This window comes from Hyperolius riggenbachi, chromosome 4 (genome assembly GCF_040937935.1).
Source record: "Hyperolius riggenbachi isolate aHypRig1 chromosome 4, aHypRig1.pri, whole genome shotgun sequence".
In the NCBI taxonomy this organism is placed as follows: Eukaryota; Metazoa; Chordata; class Amphibia; order Anura; family Hyperoliidae; genus Hyperolius; species Hyperolius riggenbachi.
Genome location: NC_090649.1, coordinates 303,202,024 through 303,212,925, shown reverse-complemented (window position 1 = coordinate 303,212,925; position 10,902 = coordinate 303,202,024). Strand labels below are relative to the sequence as shown.

General features: G+C 46.6%; 1 long non-coding RNA gene across 1 annotated transcript; it reads left to right on the top strand.

Moving 5' to 3' along the window:
• On the top strand, positions 1–1,988 carry LOC137570768 (uncharacterized). The gene is made up of 3 exons (XR_011031174.1): positions 1–80; positions 612–710; positions 1,867–1,988. It is a non-coding gene; the product is annotated as an uncharacterized lncRNA (long non-coding RNA).
• The last annotated feature ends 8,914 nt before the right edge of the window (positions 1,989–10,902 follow it).

The window sequence follows — 10,902 nt, the reverse complement described above, 5'->3', positions numbered from 1 at the left end:
AAATAAATCCCTGAGGATCCCCCATGAAGAGAAGGACTAGTCCAAAACCTGTCGCTTCTGTCAGATCTCTACCACCTACTGTAAGTGACAGCAACATAGGAGAAAAGTAATTTATGGCTCATTTTACTCTAGAAAAAAATGTACTTATTCTTTGTATATGTTTGCACATAGTTTACAATTTTTCACCATAGTGCCCCTTTAATCAGTTTGTCTGTTGTTTTTGCTTGTTTGCTAACTTCAGTGTGTCTTTTCTGACATTCTTTTGCCATATCAGACATGCTAAATGTTGTGTAACCATCTGAATTTATGAATACAAAATGAATGGTAAGATAGACAAATCAGTCAATACCTACATAACTGCTGACAAACTCCCACCACTGCCACCAATGTGTGATGGTCACCTCTAAGCCTCATCCTACACATACAGTAGATTTTTATGCATGCACCAGTCAGCGGAGAGGGGGCATCCTGAACACTGCTAACTAAACCACTATACCTTTCCCTCAGTCACACGTCTGCCACCACACAAATTTTTCAATGAAAATATGCCCTGGACAAAAGGTCAGCAGCATCCATTCTCACTATAATGGCTGGTGTTTTCTTTTTCTAAGCTATAAATTAAATGACATTGGGATCCTACGGAGAGATACTGCCACATGATGTTAGACTGCAGTGCCTGCTGAAGAGGAGAGGACCCGGAAAAGGACTAGGTAATTGTGCTCTGCTGTGGCCTCTATGCACAGATTGTAGGCTACTTGGATGATAGGTACTGGCCGCACTTCGACAATGGGGGTGGTGGGAACAGCAAAGGCTTAGGTTGCAGAAACTTTACAACTGGCCCTCTGGACAGTACACCCACTTTAAGGTGTACCTGTAGGGAAAATAATTGTCCCGAATGTGTACTCACCTTAATAGAGGAAAGGCTCTGGATCATCCAGAGGCTTCCCCCATCCTCCTCCACCAGCCTGACCCAGCTCTGTTCCCGCTGCCAAACCACAGACAATGATTTGTCGAAGGCTTGTGCATTCACAGTAGCATGAAGCCGAGCCCATTCGGGTCCTTGTTCACTGTACATGTGCAAGCCACCTGCGCCTGCATGGTAGCATGACTGGCATTTTCCTCCGAAGCCGGAATGGGTCCGTGCTACTGCTAGTTTCTTTTATTATATATATTTAAATACTTTCATGTGTACTACCGTACTTTGTTATATATTGGTATTTGGTGTCAAGATAGATTTCGGTGCACTATAGAGGACTCATAAATTCTCAATGTAGCTAGCCAGAGTGCTGCGCCCCTCCCCCCCCCCCCCCCCAGGGAGCCAAAGAGGCCCCTTTAGGCAGCCAGAGACCTCCTTGGTAGGTACCCAGAGAGGGAGGGACACATGCAGCAGAGAGCAATATATTAACTCACCTGCTTGCATCCACATTGCCGCATATTAACTTTTTTGTTCCAGGTCCTGTCTAATGGTAACAGCGCTCCCTACATCACAGTGGCCACTGTTACCATTAGATGGGACCCAGGACCAGGTAGTAATTGTAAGGCGCATGTGGAAGCAAGCAGGTGAGTTAGTGTATCGCTCCCTGTGCTCTGCTGCATGCACCCTCCCCGCCGGTACGCCCTAGGCAATACCACGCCTTGCCCACCCCTAGAAACGGCCCTGAACACGTTTCCATCACTCTAAAACAACTTGGCTATAATGAGTCAATGATTTGTAACTGAACCACCTTGAATATATACTCTGTTCTGATTCTGTTCTTACTACCATCTAATACAGTATGTTTGTGTGTTGCATTACTACTATCTGTAAAAACTTTTTTTTTAAGTGGGATTTATGTGATACATTTATTTATTTATTTTTTCATACAGGAAGTGGAGTTTTTTCACCCAGAAAACTAGGGCCATATTATTACAACAAAGATGTTGATGAAGGACATCTGGTCATATCAGATCTGTGGTCACCTCACATCCAGGGAATAACACAAGGTTTCCACTAGTCAACTGGAATTCATATTCTTCTAAAATTAAGAAATCTCAGTCAAAAACCGATGTCTCCAAAAGAAAAAATGTCCTGGATGTATTTAACATAATTGAACTGACAGTAGCCAATGGCAACATTACTGTTTGTTATAATCAGCTTTGCTGCCATCTGAGCTACAGCATGCTGGAGAAAAGATGGGATGAGGTGTTTGCTGCCTATGCCGGCATGCATGGACCACATCAAGTGTTTTATGCTGAGGTAAATCTTTATATTTCATACATTTTAATGGGTTTTATAGGTGGAGCTATTTACTACTGAAGTCCTAACAGTTTAAATCCAAAATCAAAATTTCACACTTGTATGGATAATTTATGCTTAAACGTATAGGTTTTGCTTACTGATCTCCATGGCTCCAGGTCAAAATATATAAAAATGTGTATTTGTAAATTGGTACTTCTAGGTCTCTTTGCTAGGCACGATAATATTTGCTATTATTTTAGAATCTGATAGATATGTTGACATCCAAAGGTCAAAAAAAGCAACAGGCACAATATGTTAAACTGATTAAAGGGGTTCTTTCGCGAAAAAAGTAGGCAGTTATAAAATGTGACAGATGACAGGTTTTGGGCCAGTCCATCTTTTTAACTACTTCCCGACCGCCGTATAGACAAATGGCGGCCGGGAAGTGCACCCCGCAAGGACCGCCGTATTGACAAATGGCGGCGGTCCTTGTAGGGGCATGGGCGGAGCGATCGCGTCATCAGTGACGCGATCCTCCGCCGGGAGTCGGAAGCCCGGCATTTTGCCTCTGCTCGCCGGCCACTTAGCAGAGCCGGCGAGCGGAGGAATCCAACAAAGTAGCCAATCAGGTAGTATAAGGCACTTTGTTAAGTAAACAAAGTGCCTTATACGTGCTTCCTCCTCGCCTCGTGGTCTCATTGTTGCAGAGACCACTAGCGAGGAGGAAGCACTTTGTAAGTACCAGCACACAGCCTTTTTTTTTTGCCTTACAGCCCCCTGATCACCCACCCCAGGCCTCATACCCCCCCTGATCACCCCAGCAGACCCCTGCCAGCACCCTTGCACCCCTGCAAAACCCCCACCACCCCCACCTGCCACTAACTAGCGACGCTGCCCCTTAGTTTAGGTCCCTAACTGCCTCCTAGTCACCCCTGATCCCCCCCCCCTACCTTTAGATCACCCCCAGACCCCATCCCAGACTACCCCCCTGTATACTGTATACATCTGTATACAGCTACCTTACCCCCTGATCCCCCTCTGATCACCTGTCTATCACCTGTCCATCACCCCTCAGCACCCCCACCCATCAGAGCAGACCCTAACTGCCCCGCGGGGGTAACCGATCACCTGCCCAGGCCCTCGATTGCCCTCATACCCCCCGCCTGATTACATCCCCTGCTCTTTGTTTACATCTGTCCTCCCCAGCGATCACTAACTGATCTTTGATCAGTAACCCCCTGTGTCTGCCTCTCATCAGATCAGGACTCAGTCTGCCCCGTGCGGGCTCCTGATCAACCCCCCACCCCCTCAAATCGCCCTCAGACCCCCCCCCCTAATCACCGTCCAAGTGCATTGTATTTGACTGTGCTGCGCTTGTATTCGATTGTGCTGCGCTTGTATTTGATTGTGCTGCGATTGTATTTGATTGTCCCGTGATCTGCTTCGATTGTCCCGTGATTGTTTGATTGCCTGAGACCCCACTTCCCACCACACCCAACCCCACCCTCCCCCCCCACCACCTCCAACCACCACCTTCCGAGTGCATCAGATTTGCTTGTGCTGTGATTGGAGTCGATTGTGCTGTAATTGTATTTGATTGTCCCGTGATCGGCTTCGATTGCCCCGTGATTGTTTGATTGCCTGAGACCCCACTTCCCGTCACACCCAATCCCACCCTCCCCCCATCACCTTCCGAGTGCATCAGATTTGATTGTGCTGTGATTGGAGTCGATTGTGCTGTAATTGTATTTGATTGTCCCGTGATCGGCTTCGATTGCCCCGTGATTGTTTGATTGCCTGAGACCCCACTTCCCGCCACACCCAATCCCACCCTCCCCCCATCACCTTCCGAGTGCATCAGATTTGCTTTGAGTCCTATGGGAGAAAAGCGCTTTACAAATGTTATTGTATTGTATTATTGTATTGTATTGTATTTGATTGTGCTGTGATTGGAGTCGATTGTGCTGTAATTGTATTTGATTGTCCCGTGATTGTTTGATTGCCTCTGAGACCCCACTTCCCACCAACCCCAATACCTCTCAAATACTCCCTTTTTGCTAGGTAGGTGCTCTTTTTTTCTGGGTAGTCTCGGAGGAAAACCCCATAAATTTAGCAATCCAAAATGGCAAGAAGGGGGCTTTCCGATGACGAGGTATACAGGTACATGGACCAGTCGGATGAGTTCTTTTGGGAAGAATCATCCGTCGAATCTTCCGGGTCCGAATTTGAACCTGTAGAAAGCAGTGGTTCCCTGACCGATAGTGATGACGAGGCTATGGTCCCGGCTAGAGCCAGGCGTACCAGACCCCAAGTCGTTAGACCGCAGGTGGCGCAGGATCCGCCTCAAGGGCAGCAGGGTGGTGCTAGCGCTGTTGATAGTTTTCTTGGTGAGGCAGGCACCAGCAGCGCAGCATCTCCTGGACTTAGTGCCAGTGCTTCCGTAGACCCTGGCGAAGTGGTGAGCGTCAGCATGGAAGGTGAAACTGGTACGGTGGCAAGTGCAGTAGTACCCCCGTCGCAGCCACCAAGAAGAAGACGGGCCCGTAGTACCCATAGACTCCCAGAGGTGCTGGCACAACCAGATTGGCAATCCCCTGATTCCGCCGCACCCGTAGTGCCCCCTTTCACCGCCTAGTCTGGAGTCCAGGTGGCGACAGCTCATCTAGGAACGGCCCTAGAATTTTTGCAGCTGTTCATCACCCAGGTTCTCTTGGACTTAATTGTGGTTGAGACCAACCGTAAAGCCACACAATTCATCACCGAGCACCCGGAGAGCATGTATGCCCAGCCTTTCGGGTGGAAACCAGTCCAAGTTTCCGACATTAAAATCTTTTTGGCCCTTATCCTTCACTTGGGACTAATGAAACAGAATGTATTGCGGTCGTATTGGTCTACGAACCCAGTACATCATGTTCCCTTGTACCCTGCTGCCATGTCCAGGACACGATTTGAGTCCATCCTGCGCTTCCTGCACTTCAACGACGACGAAACCTGTCATGAAAGGGGAGACCCTGCTTATGACCGGCTCCACAAAATTCGGCCCCTCATAGACCACCTGTCCTCAACATTTGCAGATGCTTATATCCCTGAACAGAACATCTGCGTAGACGAGTCCCTCTTACGCTTTACCGGGCGCCTTGGCATCAAACAGTACATCCCAAGCAAGCGCGCCCGGTATGGGGTGAAACTGTATAAGCTCTGTGAAAGGGCCACAGGCTATACATGTTGTTTTAGGGTCTATGAGGGAAAAGACTCAAAATTGGAGCCGGTCGGATGCCCTGACTACCTGGGGAGCAGTGGAAAGGTTGTGTGGGACTTGGTGTCACCCTTGTTCCAGAAGGGGTACCATCTTTTTGTGGACAATTATTACACAAGTGTGGCCCTCTTTCAGCACTTAAAGTTAGAAGGAATCCGATGCTGTGGCACTGCGCGGCCTAGTCGCCAGGGCTTCCCCCAACGGCTCGTTACCACCAGACTTTTACGGGGGCAGAGGGTCGCCTTGCGTAGTGAAGACCTGCTCGCGGTGAAATGGAGGGACAAGAGGGACATTTACTTTCTGTCCACCATTCACACAGACATACACTACCGAATGAAAAAGGTACCAGGGAAAAATAGCAAACACTGAATGTCCAGAAGGACTGAGCCCTATAGGTACTGTAGAAAACTTATAATTTTCTAGTTTAATAAAGGGGTTTATAACACCCGGGGTATTGTCAATTGAATACCTTACTGTGTGGGGTACAGATGTAAATGTCTGTTCTCTAAGTGTGGGGGTCTTTGCTTATCCCCCTTACACCAACGCATGTGTTGCCAGGGCAAGGTGTAGCTATCCCACACAACTGAGATTATTGCACACACAGTAGTTCAGTGATATTAGAGGGAGTGTGGATAGAAATGACCGAAAGGATTTGAACCAGTCTATTTCAACCACCAATTGTGTAATCCCCCTAAGACACTGACAAGATAACAGGTGGGTAAAAGAGTGCTAAGTGCTGTGCAAAAGCTTTAACATGTGCATGTTTCACCAAAAGGCTTCATCAGAAAGAGTGCTGTACATATTTACATAGCCTACACCATTATATACATATATTACAAAATACCCCCCATCATCACAAAAGCCCCAGTCAGAGCTGAATTGCCCCGTTAGGCAAAGCCATATATATAGAGGTATAGAAGGGAGGGGGAAGCGATAGAGTGGGTGTGACCACAATGAGTCACATGTTGCCCCTGCATGGAGGCATCCAGATTGCAGGGTAAATAGCATTTGTCATACCTTAACCTCAGCAGCCCTGCGGGGCCATATCTCCAGCATGTGCATGTCGCCATATTGCCATCCCATAATTCGTGGGTTGGGCTAAGGTCAAACTCCACAATGGGGAGGGATCCATCCTCGGCTGGTGATGCCGATTGGTCCTTTCCCCTGCCACAAAATTCGGCTGGATGCGTGAAGTGGGCGGAAGTCCCGACGTCAACTCAGCGGTGACCTCACTTCCGCCAATACGCTCATCCACTTCCTATAGAGCGAGAGGCTGGAACGCAGCTGCGCTCCAGACCTCCCTCTATGCGACTAAGTCCCTCCTCTATAGGGCATTCGTAACTGAAGGGGGTACGTCGCATGCTAAATAGGAAGAGATGCGCAACGCCCATTGTGTACGGTTGCATAGCAACCAGTTGCGTGCGGGTAACAGTTTCAATGTCATAAGCGCACTGAAGCATTACTGGCCCATATACACATCCCAATCCTAAAAGGATTACATGTTCCATGGCAGATATAAAGATGGAGATAAAAAAGGTAGAGATAAAATTATCAAATGGACAATGTATATTAAGGGGGCAAAACAACTATAGAGGTCTACTATGTTACGCTGTAGACATAAGTTTCAAAGAGTGGTCACTAATATAAAAAATAGAAATAGAACGAGATATGCAGCCAGGTGTAGGTTGGGTCATATTCGGATCCTGAGAGGATGGCCACATCAGTGCAGATCATATTATATGCCATTAGGGTTCAGTGTGCACCGAAATCATTGGCTACCCATAAACAGTACTCCCCCTTACCCACTGTTGCATATTTCTGGTGTAATACATAATATCAAGCTAGGGTGCAAATCGCTAGTAAAATAAACAAACATCTGCCCCCAGCAGTTGGTCTCATTTATAAGAAACAAGCCAGATTAAAATCCTCATTGAGGCCTCCAGGAGCTATCGTGTCCAATCTATAGATCCACTGCGACTCTATCTGTGTGAGTTTGCGATCAAAGTCACCTCCTCTAGGATTCTTTTTCCAGCATTGGATACCCCAGAAAGAAATGTTGAATCTATCCGATCCATGTACCTCATTCATATGTTTTGCTACAGATGTTTCTCGCCTATGTTTTATGTCACCCACATGTTCGAGGATGCGATCCTTTAGCTGTCTAGTAGTTTTGCCCACATACCAAAGGTTGCAAGCACAGCGGGCCCCATATACTACACCTCTGGTGTCACAATTAATAAATGATCTGATCTCATAGACTCTTCCATTTCTATAGGATGTAAAGTGTTTGGTTGTAGGCATGTAATTGCATGCCTTACATTTACCACATCTGTAGGACCCATTTGGTCTCTGCGGCAGCCAGGTCTGTGGGATCGTTCTGTTCCTTGTGAAGGTACTGTGTACAAGCAGATCTCTGAGATTTGAGGATCTCCTGTATGTAATCGCTGGATTGCCAGGTAGCACCCGTGCCAAATCCTTGTCCTTTTGTAAGATTGGCCAATAATGACGCACTATCTCTAAGATTGTATGTGACTGATCTGTGTATGTACCTATCAGTCTAGGTATGGGTCTTTTGCTACTCTGGGTGGGCATTTTGTCTTTTAATGTCTCGATTCTTGGTGTATTGATGGCTCTCTCATGAGCCGATTTGATTACTTGCTCAGGGAAGCCTCTTTTTCTAAACCGATTGGTGAGTAGTTGACATTCATTTTTGAATGCACTTTCAGTGGAACAGTTACGCCTGGCCCTCAAAAACTGTCCCACCGGAATGCTTTTCCTCAAAGCCTTGGGATGTGAACTTTCCCATCTTAACAAAGCGTTGGTGGATGTCGGTTTACGATAAATTTCTGTGTTCAACTTGCCACCTTCACCGATGGAAATGGTGAGGTCAAGGAAATTGATCGATGTGGGATGAATTTCATGGGTGAACTTCATGCCAATCGTATTGTTATTCAAGACAGACACGAAATCATCAAACAGTTTAACAGGGCCATCCCATAGTATCACCACATCGTCAATAAATCGTCCCCAATACAGTATGTGTGACGTGAAAAACAGCAAGTCATCAGAGAACACAAGTGTATCTTCCCACCAGCCCAGGAACAGATTTGCGTAGGACGGCGCACATGCCGTTCCCATAGCACTGCCCCTGAGCTGATGGTACATGCGCCCCCCGAAAAGGAAGATATTATGTGTAAGAACAAACTCCAGCAATTGTATCAGGAATCTATTGTGTTCCTCCAGATGTTTCCCTCTTGTCTTGAGGAAATAGCTGACCGCATTAGTCCCCAAGTCATGCCGAATATTACTGTAAAGGGACTCAACATCTAAACTTGCTAACTGGGTAGAGGGAGACACTTCAAGATCTTGTAAACGTTTTAGGACATCCTTGGTGTCTTTTAAATAGGATGGCAGAGTCTCCACAAATGGACGTAGAAATGTGTCAATGTATTGACTAACCTCATCGGTCAGATTATCCCTTCCCGAAACGATGGGTCTACCTGGAGGGGGGACTTTGCCTTTATGTATTTTAGGCAACGCGTAGAATACAGAAGTGGTGGGATGTTCTGTGGATCTTTTTAGACGTGTGTAGTCCTCTTGGTCTAGGCAACCCTTTATCCAGACCCTCTTTCAAGAGGTTCTGTAGTAGTGTACAGTGCTGTTTAATAGGGTTGGATTTGATAATTGCATATTGATCTTCATTATTCAAAATTGTCAAGCACATGTTCTCATATTTGTCCACATCCATCACCACCACATTGCCCCCCTTATCCGCGGGTTTGATAATAATGTTTCTATTCCGTTTGAGTGCGTCTAGAGCCATTCTCTCCTCCCTCTTAAGGTTGTCATGTACAGAGACTCCTACCACATCACTCTCTAAAGTCCTGAGGGCCCTTGTTACCATATCCACAAAAGTATGTATCTGTGGATATTGTGAAATGGATGGGCAAAAGGTACTTTTGGACTTAGTACCACTGTGTGGTGCCAGGGTGGGTGTGCCCGCTACATTTTCATTCAGTAGTTCTTGGAGGGCAGACAAGGCTTCACGCTCATTTTTTAGTGTTTTTTTATCTTTAGCTTCTTTACTCTCGAACATTTTTATCAATGCCAGTTTCCTTGCAAATAAATTTATGTCCTTCACCCATTCGAACGCGTTATATCTCTCAGTCGGCACATAGTAGACCTCTATAGTTGTTTTGCCCCCTTAATATACATTGTCCATTTGATAATTTTATCTCTACCTTTTTTATCTCCATCTTTATATCTGCCATGGAACATGTAATCCTTTTAGGATTGGGATGTGTATATGGGCCAGTAATGCTTCAGTGCGCTTATGACATTGAAACTGTTGCCCGCACGCAACTGGTTGCTATGCAACCGTACACAATGGGCGTTGCGCATCTCTTCCTATTTAGCATGCGACGTACCCCCTTCAGTTACGCATGCCCTATAGAGGAGGGACTTAGTCGCATAGAGGGAGGTCTGGAGCGCAGCTGCGTTCCAGCCTCTCGCTCTATAGGAAGTGGATGAGCGTATTGGCGGAAGTGAGGTCACCGCTGAGTTGACGTCGGGACTTCCGCCCACTTCACGCATCCAGCCGAATTTTGTGGCAGGGGAAAGGACCAATCGGCATCACCAGCCGAGGATGGATCCCTCCCCATTGTGGAGTTTGACCTTAGCCCAACCCACGAATTATGGGATGGCAATATGGCGACATGCACATGCTGGAGATATGGCCCCGCAGGGCTGCTGAGGTTAAGGTATGACAAATGCTATTTACCCTGCAATCTGGATGCCTCCATGCAGGGGCAACATGTGACTCATTGTGGTCACACCCACTCTATCGCTTCCCCCTCCCTTCTATACCTCTATATATATGGCTTTGCCTAACGGGGCAATTCAGCTCTGACTGGGGCTTTTGTGATGATGGGGGGTATTTTGTAATATATGTATATAATGGTGTAGGCTATGTAAATATGTACAGCACTCTTTCTGATGAAGCCTTTTGGTGAAACATGCACATGTTAAAGCTTTTGCACAGCACTTAGCACTCTTTTACCCACCTGTTATCTTGTCAGTGTCTTAGGGGGATTACACAATTGGTGGTTGAAATAGACTGGTTCAAATCCTTTCGGTCATTTCTATCCACACTCCCTCTAATATCACTGAACTACTGTGTGTGCAACAATCTCAGTTGTGTGGGATAGCTACACCTTGCCCTGGCAACACATGCGTTGGTGTAAGGGGGATAAGCAAAGACCCCCACACTTAGAGAACAGACATTTACATCTGTACCCCACACAGTAAGGTATTCAATTGACAATACCCCGGGTGTTATAAACCCCTTTATTAAACTAGAAAATTATAAGTTTTCTACAGTACCTATAGGGCTCAGTCCTTCTGGACATTCAGTGTTTGTCCACCATTC